General features: G+C 39.2%; 1 long non-coding RNA gene across 1 annotated transcript; it reads right to left on the bottom strand.

The window, feature by feature from the left end:
* Window positions 1-16,820: 16,820 nt before the first annotated feature.
* LOC134510776 (uncharacterized) lies at window positions 16,821-20,227 on the bottom strand. Its single transcript, XR_010069723.1, has 3 exons — window positions 19,956-20,227; window positions 18,870-18,954; window positions 16,821-18,622 (listed from the first exon to the last, which is right to left on the bottom strand). It is a non-coding gene; the product is annotated as an uncharacterized LOC134510776 (long non-coding RNA).
* Window positions 20,228-20,751: the final 524 nt, after the last annotated feature.

Raw genomic sequence — 20,751 nt, 5'->3', positions numbered from 1 at the left:
CCAAGTAATATACCTTTCTCACCTGTATCAGTCTTCAGAAATGGGACACCCCCCCCCCCCAAATTCTTGTTTTTAATTTGGAAATTGGAGACTGCCCCCATTCTTACTTCCATTGCTTCACATGAAGATGCACCCACATAAAATCTGTTACCTTTTTTTTAAAGGATATGTAGGTTAGCAGATACCTCACCTAATTTTTATTTCAAATTTTAAGCCGTTCTGAAAAGAGACATACTCAGCCCCTCCTGAAATCACTGTCTCAGCTTCGCAGACGGTGAAGAGAAAGAGGCATTTCTAGATACCTAGTTTAGAGTTAGGCATTTAACTTTTGGTAGCGTAGGTTAAATGAAATGAATTCATAGAATCATATAATATGTTGGGTTGGAAAGGACCTTTAAAGGTCATCTAGTCCAACCCCCCTGCAGTAAGCAGGGACATCTTCAACTAGATCAGATTGCTCAGAGCCTCATCCAGCCTGGCCTTGAATGTCTTCAGGGATGGGGCCTCCACCACCCCTCTGGGCAACCTGTTCCATTGTCTCACCACCCTCACTGTAAAGAACTTCTTCCTCATGTCTAATCTAAACCTACCCTGCTCTAGGTTAAAACCATTGCCCCTCATCCTATCGCTACATGCCCTTGCAAACGGCCCCTCCCCAGCCTTCTAGTAGGCCCCCTTCAGGTACTGGAAGGCTTCTATAAGGTCTCCCCGGAGCCTTCTCTTCTCCAGGCTGAACAACCCAAACTCTCTCAGCCTGTCTTCATAGGAGAGGTGCCCCAGCCCTTTGATCATCTTCGTGGTCCTCCTCTGGACCTGCCCCAACAGGTCCATGTCCTTCTTGTGCTGAGGGCTCCAGAGCTGGACGCAATACTTCCATCCTCAGTGAAGCTGTGCTGCCATTTGCAGATAAATAAATGCTCTGTCTAAAATCTACTGTGAAGATAAACTGGTGTTTGGAATATATAGGCTTCTTTCCTGTTTTTTCCACTTACCAAAATAATGTCTGTACCTGTCACTCTTCAAATTCCTTGATATATATGTATAATTCCCACTTTCTAACTGCCATTACTACTAGTAGGAGATGTACGTGGATATTGAGAGCAGAATATACCCCAGTTTCAAGTACCTGAATTATTTTTACTTTGCATGGAAATATGATTAGTTGTAATGAGAATTCCGGATTCAATGAAGGTGAGGTAGCTTAATGGTGAGGATTTAGTGCACTTTTACAATCTGATTATCTTAAAATGTCTCAACTTATAGCTTTTTCAAGCAGACATAATGGACCTCATTCAATAAGTTTGCTTAATCAGGTGTTACTTGTGGAGAAATATTACCATTCTTCTAAAAAATAAAAGATTATGTTTCCATGTGTTACTACTGGGCTTTTTCCTTTTCTTCCTATGACAGGATTTGCTGATATAGCCCTGAAATTCTTTTATTAATGTGTTTATTTCAATGAAATCAAAATAGCCTGTAGAACTGGCTCCCCTGCGTTTAGGCTTTCATATGTATCCTATGATAGTAGTAATTTGGAGATATTTTAGCTTCCAAACATTATTTGGCAAAAATAACATCATTAACGAACCGTGGCTTTGTAGGAACCAGGAAAGCCATGGTCCTCAGGGCTGAGGCACTGAAGAACGGGCCTCCTAAACCTGGCTTTGTCACTAACTCATCACGTTATTTCAAGCAGCTTGTCACACCTTGGTCCTCAGGTTCATCATCTGTGAAACAGAGGCAGCAACACTCCCCATATCTCAGGACAAACCATGAGCGTAGCCAGTGTTTTACCTGCTGCTTGAACAAGCAGTATGGAAAAGCTTAGCTAGTATCAGTCGTATGGTGGATTGTCTGTGCCTTTCCTCGCATGAAGGGAACAGCCTCTTCATTTTGTGCACAGAAATGAGCTGAAGTTTGCAAAAATGGCCTTGGTATGCCGGCTTAAGGTCAGTGACTGTGTCCACTTTCCTTTGCTCCTTTGGGAGTGCTGCGCTTAGCATAACTGAGGCATAGACTGAGTTGGGAATACTCCATTTTGTGACTGCAATAATTCAGTGTTTTTTCCTAGGCGCAACTTTGTGCTAAATTTTTTACTGGAGACCACTTAGTCCCTTGTGATGGGATTAAGTGATCTCAAGTAAAAATGTAGTCTTAGGAAGATCAAAGGGTCAACTACCCAGGGGTGGGGTTTTTTTCATTTTACACATACTGTGCATGTTTATATGTACTTCTGTGCATGTTTATATGTACTTATATACATATGAAACACCTAACAAAGAAAACATCCTTCATCCTTTCCATGTTTAAACGTCAAGACAAATAAGAACTCAATACCTTCCATGTTACCAATGAAGGAGGGTATAAGGAACCAGGAAAGTGTCTTCCACATGTGTTGTCTTGTGCGATGCTGTGTCGAGCTGGAAACTTATCTGTCCGTGTTAATGCAAGCTGCCTAAACATTAATTTTCCAGTCTAAGCCAGTTGAGTTTGAACACAGCACTTCCTCTGATCTGAAAATCAATGTTTAGGAAGGTGTAGTTTATTGTCCTTTGGAAGCACTTACCTTTCCACTGAGTATATTGGGGCCTAGGTGACCATTTTAGTCTAAAATTAAAGAATAAGTTACAGTAGTGTAGAGCAAAATGAAACCAGCCTTCAGGTTGCTTGAAAATATTAAAAATGTAAAAAAGAATGTAAGAACTGTAAATGTGCAGAACGGTTTCAAATATATTCATAATTTACTTTCAGACTCACGAAGAACAAGGTCATTAATATTGTGGACTATCTACAGATAATTTCAAATGCCTGGTTTTCGATAGAAAATACAGATATTGCTGGTGAGGGCATGAACCATATAGATTTCTGGCTGATGGTATATCATGTGAGAAACCCACTATCACTATACAGACTGGTATCCTATGCGGAAATACTAGGCCAAACAAATGACTAACATGCTAGGGATGACAAAAATCTGTCATCTCACTTCTATCAGCATCTCACCACGGTTTTTCAGTGCTGCTATTTAGTGTCAAATAGAAAGCCTATGGAAAGTAGAAGACTGAAACAGATGAAAAATTTTGAAATTTTGAAAGAATAAGATGATTCAGAAAACATCAGGACAAGGCAGATTTATAATGAAATTTCCTCTTGTTTTTCAAGCTGTGATAAAGCTACTTTAAAAAAAGAACAAAAAATAACACATAACTGAAAAAACATGAAAACATTGTAAGTCTTCTCCTCCTTCTGCATTAACTGTATAAAGGATTGAATCCTGCAGTCCACACTCAAACATCCAAAATGATTAAAGTTTTTTCTGGGTAAGTAGGAAAGATCACATCTTGACAGTACTTGCTAAGTGGTACTGATGGATACGAGAGATTGGCTGGGCCATTTCAGTCTGTCAATTCTCAGTCTATGTATCAGAAAGAAAAACTAGTTTGGGACTGAAATGCTAAAACCATAGAAATCCAACACAGATCCAAGTAGTCTGGAAAAAACTAAGAAACAAGTATTGTGGTGAGTGCTTTAACTGCAGCAAGAAAGTGCCAAATGGCAATGTGGCATAAGTAGTTTAAACATCATTCTATGATTCTTACTGCTTGAACAAGTCTAGGGCGATTTTGGATCATGATCCAGAAGGTCATTCCTTATTCATATCTAGAGAACTCACTGGAGCTGTTCTGCCCTCACTGATGATGTCACTGGGAGAAGAGCATCACCCCCGTCTTTTAATTTTCTTTGTCTTGCGTACATATACTGAGAACTCACTTTTATTGTTATAAATGGTTGTCATCAAAACCAACAGTTTGTGTGGCAGGCATTTTGGGTGATATTCAGGGTACTGGTAAGATATTGTTGTCCATTTTGAACTCTGCCACAGCCTGTGAACCTCCAAGCATGTCCAGAGAATGTCACTTTCCTGTTGTCCCCGTGCCATATACGCATATAGACACGTATATGTTTTTGTAAACTAGAGCTTTTAGTGATTGGCTTGGCTAGCACCATCCTTAACAAGCTTGTTTTAGTCTATTACTTCAAATTAATTTTTTAAGACTAGAGCATTAGAGAGTATGTCTGCCGGGGATACAGTTGGAAAGACAAGTCTAAGGGCTAGACTACGAAATAAAAACAGCACATAAGGGAAGAAAACTGCCTAAAGGAAACATACTGCTCTTTGAATAGCAGGCGAGAGGTGGGAGGCAACCAGTTGAAATAACCCTTGTTTAAAAAAAAATACATTAAAACTGGGAAAAAGGTCCAGATCCTCTTTAATATCCCAAACTCAAACTGAGGCTTTGCCAGTTTTAGCCTATTCTACACATTTATTTTTTTTTATCACAGTGGTTGACTTTTGAGAACTACTGGTAAAAAAACCCCGAAAATTACAAATGCTTCAGGGAACACACCTTGCCTGCTGGGTAGTTAATTCCTGCAAAGTAAATTATTATTTCTTAAAGAAAACTGAGATTCTTCTGCACTCCAAGATCAGGAGCTTAAAGGAAACACCGTCTAATACCATGAGCCTCGTGCTACCACTGAGAAACAGAAAAGCTGAGTCTAAAAGTCTGTCCAGAACTTGTAGCACTGATTATACTCAAATTCTGAATCCCTTTGAGGACTTCCCTCATACCAGTCGGGTGCAAGCAGAGCAGGTAGTACAGGATATTCCTGAACAAGGTCCTTCTAATAGAAATATTTGTCTAGGTAAAAGACAACAATGCTCTTGCCTCAGCCTCAGATGGTATTTGATGTCCATTCTAATTCCTTGTGTTTGTTCTGTGGATATTTAGTACCAGCAGCTTCAACAGCCTCAGCTGGCTCCTGAGGCACATAAGAAACTCGAGCCTGAATCCTAATGCAATTTCAGGGACAAATAGGAATGGCCACATTGATGGGATTTGTGTGTACGTACCCCCAAAATTGTGTCTGACAGGCTACTGTGAGCTGTGATTTTTGAACTTGCATGTAGCTAAAAGGTTGTCAATACAACTTCAGCCTTAATCGGGAAAAGGGTGCCTGTAATATTATATTTTACATTCCAGATCCCCCACCCCCTTTTTTTTTTTTCCTTTCTCTGCTGGGCACATTGCCTGTAGTTCTCCAGGATTTGGTTAGAGCTGAGATCTCCAACTTTCAAATTTTTAGCTGCATCCTCATGCTAAACTTGTTTTCTATCTGTAATAAATTTCCCATTAATTTAGCTAATACACATCATGCGTATAATTCTTACCAGGTCAAAAACATTAATTAAGACTGAACAAGACTTAATATGCCCCTCCTAACTAACTCTTTTCCAGGGAAAAGAAGGGCAGTTTGGACTTATATAGTTAAAAATTAAGTATGAAATCAAACACCATTGAAATCACCAGAAACTGGTAAGATTTCTCTTTTAATCTGACAAGGAAATCCTCCTAGAAAAACAGCCTGTGAAGCTGCATCCGACCTGCATCATGTAATCCTTTGTGGGAGAATCGGAGGAACTCCATACCAACTTGAAGTAGGTATGTGCATGCGTGCAGGTACGTAGAGTTGCTTTAAATGTATGCTGCTCTCTCCCTCAAAGTTAAAATGGGAACCAATTGAATAGATTGCTGTCAATTGAATGATCTTCACATTTAACTCCTCCTCTACAAACCAACTGTGTTCAAAGCAGGACAGAAATATTTTTTCCCAAAGTGGTTTAAGGAAAAAAGTGCTGAAAATTGCCACTATATCCATTTTTTTAATCATGTTTAACAACATAATTGCCGCTAAACATCCCCTTCCCTTCAATCCCCCCAAAAGAAGTACATTTGAGGATACAAAATGTCATTGAAACACTGAGAAAAAAAATATTTCAAACTGCTGTGTTGCTAGCATAGTATGGCTATAGCAAAAGGCATACTAGTGAGCTGGAATCATATCATCCTGAGCATCTGCACTACTCCTCCTTGGAGAGTGCATACTAATCATCTCTCTTCATGGTCAGTAACCACATAAGGACAACACCAGACGATGCCAGTGGTTTTGGTCCTGTAGCATTTATATGCTTTCCTGCAAAGATAGTCATGCCAGATAATATTCGTCAACCTTGTCTTTGGTCTTCTCTCTTGATTGAGGCAGATGTTTATTTTCCATCTGCACTATATGTCAGTGCAACTGCAGCCTTCATCTGGCAAAGGGTGCCTGTAATATTATGAGGCCATCGCATAAGCTGCTGGAAAGATTACTCTTGTGAATAAAATCAGTTTATGGCTAAAAACATTTATTCTTCATTTTGATAAGCCCTTAACAAATGAAAATTTGCTTCCTTACACTTTTGCCAAGCATAGGACCATGTTTATTTCTAGCTATATGGGTCACGAAGGATTCCCAGCTGTTAGATAGAGTCAGTTGTGCATTGCTGCACTCAACAACATCTGTTTCACAAAAACAGTATCCAGCTTTTAGCGCTCAAATGGAGGTTATACCATATGCCAGCAGACCACTTAGTTTTTACCTTGGGAACCAACTTTACACTAGTCAAGGTAACAGAGGAAGTACTGAGTATTTAAATGCTACCAGGCTTCAGTCACATCTTCATGTGCTCTTGTCATTTCCAACTATATATAGTAAAATTAGTTCCAAGCATATACCACAAGCTGTTCCTCTGTTTAATTATTAACTGGAAGAAAGTTTGTTTGCAAAACAGTTAAAATGTTTTTTGTGATAGACTCTGATGTTGAAAGCGGTGCCATAAGATGCTTCTGCAAATACAGAACCTTGTTAAAATGTCAAATAATATCAGCTATCAACAAAGGCAGATCAGGTTGAATACCCTTTAACTACTGAGCAGGATGTTAAAAAGCCATACTACCGTGGAACTCTTCAGAGCCTCACAAACCATTCAAAATGTCTGGCGGTGTTATACTACCAGGATGTTTTCGATTATGATTTATGTTGTTCTACCAACTGTCTTCTTCCCTCTCGTTTGGTTTTAATCACTTAATGCCGCTCCGGAAATAAAGTTTTAAAAATACGTATCTTTGACAGCAACAGATAAATTAGATTAAAGGAAATGCCTCTGATAGGTGAATCATTCTCTAAGAAGAATACCAAACAATTTTATGCCCTTCCTGATAGGAGGAGGATGGCTGCTGCTGGTAACGTTGCATGCTATTATATTGCACTTAGCGATGTAGTAAAGCGGATTTGTTTGCCGATGATTCATTTTTATCATAAATGTTTTGCTGCAAAATACATTCCTTAATTCCCAGAAAGATGCTTTCAGTAGCTCATGAATTAAATTTGGTGTGTACTCCAGAATAGCTACAAGATTCACATTATACTTGATTCTACCAAATCATATCACTGAAAATGTGGATTATGCCAGTGAAGTGAACGAGTTAGATTCTGTTAACACACACAAATTTCACTTGTCTGTAATTAAACTGACTACAGTGGAATTATTCTTCATTGAAATTATGTAAAAAGCACATTGTGATACTATGGAGCGGTTTGCTCCAAATCCCATCCTTAGTTTGTAAAATTGAAGAACAGGATGAGTCAATTTGCATACGTAATTGCTTATATATCTATTTCCCTGCCATTACACAACCAGGTAAGTAACAGGTTCATATCACCAAATAGAGTCTGTTCTGCCAACTTCCAGGAGAGCCGTAATAAATTCACTCGGTCCACTGTAACTCTTCTGTGAGCATCACATGTACATACTACAAGTTGTATCTGGCTTAGGCTGTCTCTTTCTTTACCTTCTGAGTTGCAGTATGGGTATGCCTCAGGCTCCTCTTCCTCTCTTCAACTGGTACAGGGACTAAATCACCATGCCTCTTTCCTGGCCGCTCGTGTTTTTCTTTTCGATGAAAATGATGCAGTGTGCACATGTTGATATGGAGTTCACATCCTCATACGGAGCAAGGTATGGCCAGAAAAGTATCCACCTCCACTAACAGATCCTCTCAGTTCCATATTACAGACCTTTCCAGAGCTTTACAAAGCCGTGCTTTTGGGAGATGTTCCATAAATCTACAAAAGACAAAACAAGATTCTAAGTAGGCCAAGTCATAAATTATACTAAGAATTGAGGGGGGTTGTCCCCAGAAGGGACACTGACAGGGACAAGGATTCCAGGGCAGATCAGAACATCAGAGGTGGCAAATTTCTGAACAGGATGATATGACCTTATGGTTTAGTTTATGTACCCTTTTGCAGAAAACACATATTGAAGTTTTAGATAAATATGGATGGAAGAGAAATAAGATTGCCTGTTTTTAAAATGCAGGTTAGATACTTGATAGATAGGAAATCTTCCCACATAGCCAGGTCCAAACTAGTTTAGCAAAACTGAAATCGGAGGAGTTACATCCATTTATACTGCATTAGAACTTGACTTCTAACTATGCCTTCTTTGTTGTTTTTTGTTGTTTTTTGATTGGTTTTGGTTTTTTTTTTAATTATTGTTATTATTATTAATTTTATTTTGCTCACCGTAGTCAGGTATGTAACTGAGCTACTCCTGCAACAACATTTACTCAAATCTTGGGTGGAAATTTGAGTTTTCAAACCTGTTTTCTGTTTTCAAACCTTTAAGAAATCATCCAGTTAAGAATGATCTGCGCAAAGGGCAATATGGAATACTCCATGCTTTTTAAAAACCCAATGAATCCTTGAAATTACCAGTTCTGTCTACTTATGATGGAAAAATCCCTCTTTCCCTATATTTTGAATATTTTTTTTTCTATCTTCATCAACATTAAGTTCTTTGGGACATTGATGCCTTTCTGTAAGTGTGTATCATGCTTGTGTTCGGCTAATTCTGTATTACAAATAGTAACAGTTTAGTTTATTCTTCCCTCTAGGGCTAAAATTACTGAAGTTTTGTGTCTCCCATTTTTGTCACCAGCAATTGCCTTAATAGTCACACCCTCCACAAACTAAAACAAGGACTTTGTTTAAAAATAAAGTAATGTTTACAAAAATGAAAGGTACGCTATCACTTTCTAGCTTTCATCTTAGAATACACCTTATTTTCCAAAGAAGGTGGGAAGTGTTAGTGTTTCTATTTTTCAGTCTTCAGAAATGTATAAGTTGCTGGGAAATCTTCCCTTCTATTTATTATTGTTTGGCATCCAGCTCAGTTTTGAAGTTTTGGCTCTTACTCCACTTGGGAAACGCAAGGATTCATGGGAATGAAAATAATGTTGAGATGGCTAGGGTGCCAGGAATATTTACTGTTACAATCCATGACCTTATCACAGAATTTTTTGCAATATTTCTGACCAAGCGTGCTAAACTTACAACAGTAACTCTGTACGTACAGTATTCAGAGTTGATCCTGCTCCCATTGATCTGATTGATAGGAAAGATTAGACTCTGGACTTTGAAACGTTGCTCTTTCCTCCTAGTGAATCATTGCCAGGAATAAAGAACCCCTCGGTGCCCCTTTTCAGCCCCTTCATTTCTACCACACATCTGTGCAGTCTTGCTCCACGTAAGAAGAATTGCACGGGTACTTTGAAAGCCCATCTTTGGCCCGGAGCGTCTATGCTGCTGGAAAGCCGCGATGTCTCACAGCTGTTAGCTGAAAAGAGCCGCTCTTCATTTGTCAGACGCAGACAGAAATGTCAATATTGAATCTGTGAATCTCACTGAACACTTAGTCCCAGACTGCCATTTCTCAGAGTCCAGCGTACTTTGGCACGGAGCCCCACAGCAGGTGGAGAGGAGGGTAGCAGGAGGGTGTCCCTTCCAGGGCAGAGGGCTCAGACAAATTCTTGTTCAAACTTTTGGTGGTTCCACTGTCATATTCTCCATGCTTTATACATTTCATCTACCAAATCAATGATGACTGGCACCATCCACTTCTGACTCCCCATTAACCGTTTCTCATCAAGTCTTTTTAATATGATTTTGTGCTTCTGTTTCATGCCCCTTTCCCCTCTCCCCCATTTAAAATTCTCCACTGACTTTATTTAAGCTCTCCCTAAGCCTACAAGTTTGGTGAGCTTTTCTGAACAAAAATGTATTAAAAAACAAGCTGGTTTTCCAGGTGGGTTTTCCCAAGCTCTCGCAGCTCTCATTAGAGTAAAGTTTTTACAGTTACATCTGTGCAAACAGTGAAAACAAATACAGCATAATGGCACGGAGCTGAAGGAAGTTAAATGCACCTCTCCACCTGCCAAGGCCCAGATGTGGGAAATAACACGGCACAAAGACCCCAAATATTGGGACACAGCAAAATTATTGCTACAGAAGGCTTTGGTACTACGTTAGTTTAATTTCTTGAAGCATAATGTTTTCTGCAACCATTGCTTCCCCATTCCTGCTGCAAGCAGTTTTACTGCACTGAGCATGAGGTAAGATTTATAAGGTCGCTACAACCAGAAATGAGCAAAATGTTTGTCTGCAATGAAGAATGCCCATCATTAAGAGAGACCAAAAAGAGAGATGTTTGTGTCTATTACGAGAGATAGGTAAGACATGCAACTTATAGCAGGACTTACCGCCTCGCAGAACGTGGATGCAGACCAAAAGAAAAGTCTGCTTTCTGAAATTTCTGAGATTGCCTAACCTCCCTCCAACCCCACAAATGGGGCCAGTAACACTCACACTGAATCTCTTTCTCATCATAAATCCTCTTATTTATTCTCACCAAGTGATGCAATTTGGCACATAAAGGCAGTGTTGTTTCTTAAAGTTGTTTCTTAAACAGAGAAACTCCCTGTTAGCGCTAGACATTAGTATCTATCAGACAGGCACAAAGTGATATTAACTAGTGATGGTGAAAGCCTGGAAAGCTTCTGAGATGTGGCTCACCACACAACTGCTCATACTGGATCAGGCCACAGTTCTGTTGCATCCGGTGTCTGATCTTTAATAATAAACAGGACAATGCTACAGCATGTGTAGCAAACCCCTCCCCCAAATACACTCCCATTTTGTGCAGCCTTACAGACTTTATGAGCTGGACATGCCAGCCACATCTTCCCATTTAAACAGCCCTATTTTTACACCCATGTACGCATTCTATGGTATCCTTTGGATACAAGCTCTACAATTTAATTACCATGTGAAAAAATAATGCCTATTGTTTTGCTGTTTGATGAGGTAATTGGGTTCCTCTTAATGTTTGTGTTAGAGAAACAATTACTAGTTGTTGCCAGTTCTCCATCTCCATGCTGTTTGTGATTTTACAGACTTACTCTCAATCTTTCAGTTTCCAAATGGAGGGGAGATGAGTCTCCTTAATCCCTGTTCAGGAAGGAAGCCTTCCTCTGTTCTGGTAGCCTTTTTCACACTCCTCTTCTGCTGTAACCTTCCTGGCGCAGAGGGGACCCAAACCGCATACATTACTGATGGGACACATCAGGAATCCACAAAGGCATAATGATCTTTCTGTTTTGTTTTTGCTTTCTTTCCCAATAATTTCTAACAATCTATTTGGGTTTTTTTATTGCCTCTGAGTTTTGAGCTGGCATTTTCATACCCACAATGAGTCAAGATCTCTTTGCTGAGTGGTAATAGCTAGTTTAGAGAGCATCACTATACATATATAGATTATGATTGTTTTTCCCTATGTGCATTATTTGGCACTTATGAATATTGAATTTGCTATATTATTCTTAGTCATCCAGTACTGCGAGATCCTTTTGTAAGTCTTTGTTCGTATTTACTGCCATGAATGGTTTTGAATCATCTGCAACTTTGCCACCCCTCTTTCCAGATTAGTTATAATTTGGACAGCAGAAGTTCCAGCCCACATCCCTTGCAAGGTTCTCATGATGTCCTCCCCTCCTTCTGACACTTGATCAATTCTTCCTACAACTTGTTCCCCATATAGAAAAGTTCCTGTACAGGAACCTATGTGTCCTCCTCTAGAGCAACTATCAACACAGAAAATTCATCCAGCTTTTCTGCTGTGGCTTTATGATCCTTGACTACCTTTTTCATGCTTGAGTCATTTCTTAGCCTTTAAAAACTGTTTCACATAATTTTTTCCTCTGCTATGAAAAACGTTATCAGTTTTATGCTTTTATCAAATTATTTCTCAATATTTGCTTTTGCTTTCTTTATTAGTGTTTACATTTAGAGTGCTAGAATTTATGTTTCCATTTATTTTCCTTCATTGGACACTTGACCACAAGAGCGTTTCCTGCAACCTGAAGAAGGTCTTTTATTCCTAATTGCCTTTCCTATTCTGTTGAGCCTTCTCCCCTGATTCTTTTCCAGTCCTTCAGGACAACTTATGTCTTGGTGCATAGGTTTGTTTCCAAGTTAACAACTATAATTATATATACAATAATTCAGAAATGCAGGGAATCTGTAGAGAAACAGGAAAGTAATTGTCTTGTAAAAATACAAAATTACAGCTGTAAGTAATACAAGACAGAATAAGAAGGTACTGTAATATGCAACTTCCTTTTAAATGATACCACCATCTGCAATAATTAGGATGAATGGAAAATGAAAATATAAAAATGCCTTGTATTTACCTTCTGATAATACAGACAGTCCACATCTGCCAGGATTGGTAATGAGGCCAGGTACCATTGGATTTCTGCAGGCAGAGCTTTGGTTTTTTGAGTAGTTTGTGGTTTTTTCAAATATTTACTATATTTCAAGTATTATCAAGGGGAAATAATTTGTGAGTCTAGATAGAGTGAAATCCCATGCTTAATAGAAAATAGATTTAAAAGCCCAGATTCATCCTTCTTTTGTTAACTTATGGTAGTTGGAAGAATTGGACAAGAAGGGTGTTTAGATTTCAAGTGTAAGGATTTGCTTTCTGTCATGTTACATCAGTCTTGGGATCTTTTTAAGAAGAGGTATTTATCAAGCTGTAATGTAGGTTTCAATCATCTCTGTCAGTGGAGGATAGTGGAAATTGATGAAATATGAACAGAAATGTGGGAAAAATATAGAAAAGACCTTCACACACCTTCCAAGTTACTTGACTCTTCAATTTGCCCTGACAGCCGACTTACTATAGTATTTTTCTGTGTTTGTTCCTAACCTCACCTGTGAAGCTTTTGTTCTTGCCATGTGACTAAAGTTTCATATATGATCCAATAGTGTTATTTATCAACAAGAGACTAATAGCCGCACAGACTTGACTAATAAGGACCAAATTCCACAAATAACCAACTGATACAAGAAAGGTTATTCGGAGAATAGGGTACCAGTAAATGTGCATTAATATGTGGCCTTATATTAGTGGGTAGTGTGCAACCAGGCAAGTGTTCTCCATTTGTATTTAGCTCAGAAGTTATCCATCTCTGGTTGAAAAAGCAGATTTTTTAAGAGCTGAGAAAAAGTTTGCGTGCCTAAAAGCTTGTAGCTTTCTCAATGATTTCAGCTGCTCTGACGACAGATATTACCTCTACCTGCAAATCATGACCTGTGCATGTCCTTAAACCACTGTAGGTAGTGCTCAGCAGAAATTCTATCACCTGTTTTGATTGCAATTTCGGAGGCCGTTGATCCTCTCACTGCAGAAAAGCTCAAGGCTAATGATAGTTTATTTGTCTACGCCTTCTCTGCATAGTTTGAGACTGAGTCTTCCTTTCCATCCTGGTATTGTACACTTGCACGCCAGCTGAATGGCCCTGTAAGGACCCTATTTAGCTGGTGAAAACTTTCCATTTGGGTTTTTTTACCGCTTGTTTTCCTGGCTCCAATTTCCCTGAATATTAATGTATAAAAAATTTGGTTCTTGCTCATAGTTATAAGGGGTGTGTGATCTCAAAAATTTGGACATCTGTGGTGACTGATGGCTATGTCTGAGATTGTCTCCCTAGGCTTCTTCGGAGGTCAACAGAGAAGGATGTATTCGACCTGGTTTAGATACCTGCTTTGTGAATCACACCTTGGAAGAGTATGTCTCTCCGCTGCTAACACAGGGATCAAGGCAAGTAACTCATATATAGTCACCTCTGTAGATATATTTATGTGGTTGAATGGATCCCACCCAGAGTGTGCTGTCGCTTTTTCTGCATTGTAAAATTTCATTAACAAAAATGGTTGAAGGAGAATACACAGTACTTGAAAAAATCTGGTTTTTTACCTCTAGCTCACAGATCTGAATGCAGACTGAGAGTCCTCATGGTCTAACAGCTGTTCAGTGACCTATGTGACATGCTTTGAGTCTTCAGATTTTGGTTTTGCAAAGTCCTAAAAATAACCCTCTTTTTGCCATCCACCGTTCCATTGCCACTGCCTGCATGCTTGGGGTGTTTGCTCAGGCATGTTAAATGTGCTTTTTTGTACCTCCTTGAAAACAAGCTCTTTAGGTAATTATTACGCCAAATGCAAGAAAAGGGTAAGAATGCAGATTTAGCTGATTTTGACAGCAAACTCTATTGTCTAGAGCTAGTACCAACCAGCAAAGTACCAGCCAGGATACCCAGAGATAGGGACTTCTTAAATATGGATTGGCACTCAAGTCCTCTACTGCCTCGATATCATTTTTCAATGCCAACCAAGACCTTTGTCCTAATTTTGAAAATAATTCATGGTTTAAACCCCAGTTGCATCAAATTTGCATCTATGAATCCTGCTGACAGCTAAGCTCTTTGGAGACTACAGTGATCATAAAGCTAAGAGCGAAGCTGGGGACACAGTGTTCTCTGTTCAGGGCATCTGGCTAAGGAACAACAGTCCAGAGGAAAACAGCTTTAGGAAATGTTGCAAAAGCCACGAGAAAGCCTTTCAGCCCCAGAAATTACATGCACAATTTGAACACCTTTCTCTCTCTCCATCTCAAATTCTTATCTGAGAAAGCCATACCCCAACAGAGTTTTGGCCTTAAACATACTGGAGATTCCCTGAATCCCTCTGTGCACTTTGCTATTGCAAATGCCTTCCTATAGTGCCAGGACTCCTGGCAGCAGCGTAAAACCCTGAGATGTAAAGAAGAAATATTGTTGTGCTTCCCAGGACTATGGCCATGGAGTGTGCAGGTGGTCCAATTGCACCAGGACCTGTAGGTTGAAGCAGAGGTGAGCAAAGATGGAGGCAAGTGCCAGACAAGTTGGTCAGCTACTTGCTTTCCTTATGGCAAGGAACACGACAGACCCTGGTGCTTCAGGTTATTTGAGGAAGACAGCAGTCTCACCACCTGCTGAAGAGGTTTACATTATCCTCTCTTCAATTTCCAGGGGATGTTACTATGTGCCTGGCAGGACTAGAAGCCAGTAAAAGGATTAAAAATGCAACTTTCCTTAAAACATTCATGCAAAATCTGTATCTACCTAGCTGAATGCCTAAATTACTTTGACTTTCAGAGGATTATACAACTATACATTTTCCATATACAACACTATTTCAAGGAGATTACCTGAAAAGGCTGTCCATCCAGAGCCCACCACACAGAAGCGTTAATGTATCAGTAGCATCTGTTGGTATAACTGCGAAACAAAGCTGTAGAGAGTTATTCAATTGAGTGATGCTAGACAAGTTAGAAAATGCTTGCAGTATCGTTTTGAAATGTTTTGATTATGAAAGTGTTCGAAATGTAATGACAGTGCCATTTAATCCTGGGTACATGTTCATACCGCTCTCCCACAGACGCCCTGGGACCCAACACGGGTTCAAAAGCTGTATTCTGTACGCAATGAGACTTCACAGGTAGTCAGAATTAGATCAGGCTTGTTGTCTCGAGACTGTAACTAATTACTAAGGAGAAGAAAACAGTATCGAAAAAAACTTCATTATTGGTGTTGTCCCATTCACCACAGGTTCCCAGCCCTTTTGTTAGCACAGGGGCACACAAGCAGTGGATGTGAAGTTTGTAACAGCTGTTCAAACACAGAGCAAAGGTAAGAGGGAGGACGTGTCTCGTGAAAGAAACTCCAGAAATCTATGTAATAAAAATATTTTCATCCATAACCTTAAAATAATAACGATGCTGTTCATCAGGCATTCCAGCCAATAGCTCATGCTCTGTCCCATTGCATCATACACTTGCATCCCACTGGTAATGACTTGTTCTTTGAATTGCAATTAACCTATTTAAGACCAATTAAGAAACAGATCTTGAATAGGCCTGCAGTATTACAGCTCAGTACTCACAGAAGATGACAATGATGTTTTAATTAAATATGGGAGCAAAAGGTCTCAAACTGAAGCTTACAGCTAACTAAGCAGCAGTCATTTGGTTACTGAACAGGCAAGGAGCTTTATGGTCTCCTTCCACATGGTTCAGCCTCCATAGCTCTCGAGTTTGCTTAAGGCTAAATAGCTTTCCTAATCTATTATTGCACAGAAGAAGTCCCTCCCGCCCCCATTTTCCAGATCGCAGTTTGGTATGTTTTAACAAACTATGATAATCCCTTGGTTTTTGCAGGGCAAGAGTATTGCTGATAAAGTGATTTCATTTAGGCAAATTAACTCTGTTAGTTACATGAAAGATTGAACACTGTTATCTTATGCCGGTATGTGCAAAGTCTCATAAGTGCAAAATACACATCAAGGGCCAATTTCACATGAAAAACTCCTGATAGTATAAGAGCTGGTTAATATTTCTGAATTATTAAGTCTGACAGCATAATCATGCTTTTTTGTTGTTTAAGCTGTTGATACCAGATGTTTAATGCACAGTAAAATGTGATAGTGTAATAGGAAGCATTTTAAGGAAGTGCAATTTTGGAAAATGAAGAAACTGCTTGGGGTAATTTAAGGCATAAAAACAGATGCTGGAACTTGGAGCTGCTTTAGTTTCAAATAAAGTGGAAGCTTTCCCTTAGAAACCTGTGGATGTTACCCATCATTTGCTTTTCTCTCCTGGACGCAGACCTGGCTGGTATCACTGTGGCCAGCTTTGGCCGGGAAGTCAAGTCAAATCATTGAGTCTTACCATCACAGGGCGTTCAACACCGTGCCTTGGCTGTAGTCACTGCAAATGTGAAGGAGGGATCGCTCCCATGGTGCTGCGGCTGATTGCTCTGCCTCTGCTGGTTATTTAGCACATGAAGACCACAGGACTGAATGAAAAGCTTGACTGCAACGCTCTTCGTGCTGTAGTATTGGATTCTAAGTCTTGTAGGTATTTCAGGGACATCAGATTTAAGTTTGGATATGTTACCAAGTTCATTATAAAAGTTGGCTGAATTTAGACCACATGATGTTTTTGTTAACTATGGTAAATTGAGATTATTAAAAAATACTGCACAACAGGATAAAACAGTATCTATGACTACATATTTCTTTTAAATATATATTTGATAAGATATATATATGTATAGTCAGTGAGTTGCACATTAAAGACTGGCTTCACGTCAAGCAACAGACAATAATGAACGCTGATCAGTATTTTGAGGCTGTGGAGTCTAATAACATAATCACGCTTCCCTTCTCCTTGCTGCTTCTTTTGGCACCAGATGTTTAAAGCACAGTAAAATGGAACCTTAATGTTCTCTGTAATTAATGGGTGAAAGCACAGAAGTATATACAGGCGGGTTGTGTTTCTATTAAGATGTTGTCATATAATTTATGAGAGAAAACAGATGTTCCTTTAAACAATTTTCACTTGGCGTGCCTGGAATTCCCCTTGAGAAATGAGAAGTTGTGGGAATTTTCCGTGACAAAAAGGAGTGAATTTCATACTTAGAAATAATTGTTATCATACAGAAATTCTACACAGCCGGAGACAGGAAACTGTCACAGCAAGAGCCATTCCAGTTTGATTATACATTTCCTTGCATGTTGCAAGAAGACCAGATATTAGGTAAGGACCTCACAGAAGGAGAGAGGTTACCTACAGGAGAAGATTAGGTCTCTCCTGATCTCTGGCTATTTAGCATGTTGATATGGGGTTTTTTTTTGTCTTTTTTCTTCTTTTTTTTTTCCTGAAAGTGACGGCTTCTCATTGCTTTAAGTAAGCTCTCTCAGATCCGCTTTGACACCCATCTGAACACAAGCAGTGTTGCGACCGTCTTCAGTGGCTCTGATTTTCAGAGAACAGCTGCTGAGAGCTGTCTAATGACTGGGACTTTTTCAAGGTGTCACAACTCAACCACCTAAAAGAATGTACCCAGATAGGCCTCTGTTCAAATGGGTGTTGGGTCATTAACTTATGGCACAGAGAAGTACATCTTCAAAGCACCTTGCAATTATTTTTTTAGCACAACATCCTTCACAAATGAAGAAATTATTTTCCACCCATGAAGAAGTGTATGAGAAACTGAAGAACACAGTGAGAAGTTACATAGGTAGAAGCCAGTTTCAAACCAGAACTCAAACATCCTGTCAAATTCTTGCAGCTTTGCTATGTATCTCACATCAGCTGAAGGGCAATAACCATTTGTAAACACATGTTTAGTCCATGGCAAAGGAACGGTTAATTCTCTTACTTCAGTTCAATAGTGAAAGAGGTGTAGTGGCTTAGATTGTGCACAGCAATGTTCCTTCTGTCACCGGTCTTCAAATCCCATGTTTAGGCCTCTCAACCACGATTTGAAAAAATCATAAATAGCTAATCAATGTATTTGCTATAATTTTCTGAATTGGGAGAAGTCTTCCATTGACTTGTCTTCTGATCACTGCTTTCCCCAAGTTTCAAATAGATGTGACCAAAGGCTGCTGCCATGGGGTCCAGTTTGACAGGCAGGACAATAGGAAGATACCGATGGTTACTTGCTCAGCACTGTTTTCCAGAACAAAACAAAGATTCAGGGTCAGATCCTGGGTTTAAGATAGTCCCATTATCTCATTTCAAATTAAAATAAGCTTCCCTAATCTTTCATTGCACAATCTGCTAATATTTTTTGAAAACAGATGTGTAGTAGACAGCTGTTTTGTTTAACAACCAACTGAGAAAACCAGGATCCTGCATGTAGTAAATAAACAGATGAAATGTTAGATTTAAAATTGCTTCTGTCAGAAATACCAACCTGAAAATACTGACTGGGGCACAATTACCTATGTCTCTTCTCCTCAGCAATTCACATTCCTCTTCTGGAAAACAGGGCAACTCCTCTGTTGCGGGCACATATGAATGAAAAGCATAAACCATCCACTCTCCAGTCCATACATTGTTAGTTTAGCTTATACAAATACAATTTAAAAAAAAATAAATAAAAAACACCAATAACAAATTCAGGGAACTTTGGTGCAAAATTGCTCTAATAGGCTACTTGTAGGCTACTTGATTACAGCGGGAAGTACATAATAGTATTCTCATTTGAACAAAGAACACCCATCCCTCAAAATCCTACTAACTCACTTTCAAGAGTAATTTCAAAAGGTTTTCCTGCATCCAGTTACTTAGCCCAGGCTTGTCAGGGCTTCTGAGAATTTTAGCTGATACATTGAGTAAATTCTTCTTTTGACTGTCTCTGGGGGGGAAAACTTAAAAGAAAAATCTATTTCTGTATGTTTTTGTGGATTTGACATTTGTTTCCCTCATCTTTAGTAATCCTGGATTGGTAGAATATCTGAAACATCATTCCACTATGCCTCCATATGGCCAAGATTAAAAATGAATACAACTACAGCACATCTGTCAGAAGTAACTTATTATTTAATGAGGAATCAGAACTCCAGGAAAAAAAAATAAAAATCTTTGTTCTTTTTTCACAATACAGACTTATTTCTCCTGGCAGACTGGTCAGCTGGGTATTGTTCTCATTAAGTCATATGACTCCCAAAGTGTCAACAAATTTGAGATGCCCAAACCAGAAAGCAATATTTTCTAGATTTGTAAACATACGTATGTGTATATTTATTTGCAAAACATAGTAACTATTTAATACGATAAAGATTCCCACTTGAAAGTTCAAGATTTCTAGAAATAATTCACACAGGGCTACTGTATTAAAGAAAATTCTTGAAAAGCATGGAATTTTTTCAAGTATATTTCCCTCCTCTTTAAGAAAAATTAAAAAAACCCAAACCTATATCTCACACTAAGCTCCATGCAAATCAATGGGTTGTGATAGAAACCCCCCTCAGGAGGAAAGAACACTAAAAATACTTACCCTCAAACTGAAGTCATGATGATTCCGCTGATGATTCCGCTGCTTGGAGAAGCACGTCAGTGTAACAGAAGTGTTCTCTGCAGCTTCCCGAACCCCAGCTGTACTTTTCAAGGATACAGATGACTCTGATGATAAGCCAGGCTGGCTCTACAGAGCACTTTGTTCATTCCCCAAAAGATCTGCTGCTCGAGGACTTGGTGTCAAGATAACTTACCTTGCTTTGCTTGCTATGCCCTGGGAGCCTGAAAGAACTCCTGCTCCCAAGAGATTTCATAAGAGATGTGTTTTTTAAAAGTCTGTTTGAAGTCAGGTGTTTTTGTCTGTTTCCCTGCAAGAGGACTGTTCCTGACAGTATTTATTTATTTCCAGAAGGTTTAGGTCAATATGCCTACTCTATTGATTATACAGGCAGATCCTGATCTCAGGCTGGAGTAAAGTAAATGAAACCACTCCAAGTTTAAACCAGTGCAACGAAGCTCAGAATATAGCCCACAGTTTTGTTGTATGTGAGCTAGTCTTCTCATATTTGCTCAGAGAGATACATTCTGGGGAACCTGAGGGTTCTTCGGTGTTGTCGTCGTAATTTGTTGCTTTATTGTTGCTGTGCTGTTCACACAGACACAGTCACAAACCACCATGGAGAGAAACTTGCACAGAAATGAGGAGATGGTTTCAGCTTCCACAGCTCCCATTGATTTTAAAGGCTTTTAAAAATGAGCATGCCTGAGGGTGAGGTATGTTAACAGGACTGCAGGCAGTGTTTGTTTAGAAATGGGTAGCTGAAACACTAACCAGT

The sequence above is a fragment of the Chroicocephalus ridibundus genome, chromosome 2 (genome assembly GCF_963924245.1).
Source record: "Chroicocephalus ridibundus chromosome 2, bChrRid1.1, whole genome shotgun sequence".
Taxonomy (NCBI): domain Eukaryota; kingdom Metazoa; phylum Chordata; class Aves; order Charadriiformes; family Laridae; genus Chroicocephalus; species Chroicocephalus ridibundus.
Note: the sequence above shows the minus strand (reverse complement) of the source record. Positions and strands in the feature narration are given on the sequence as shown.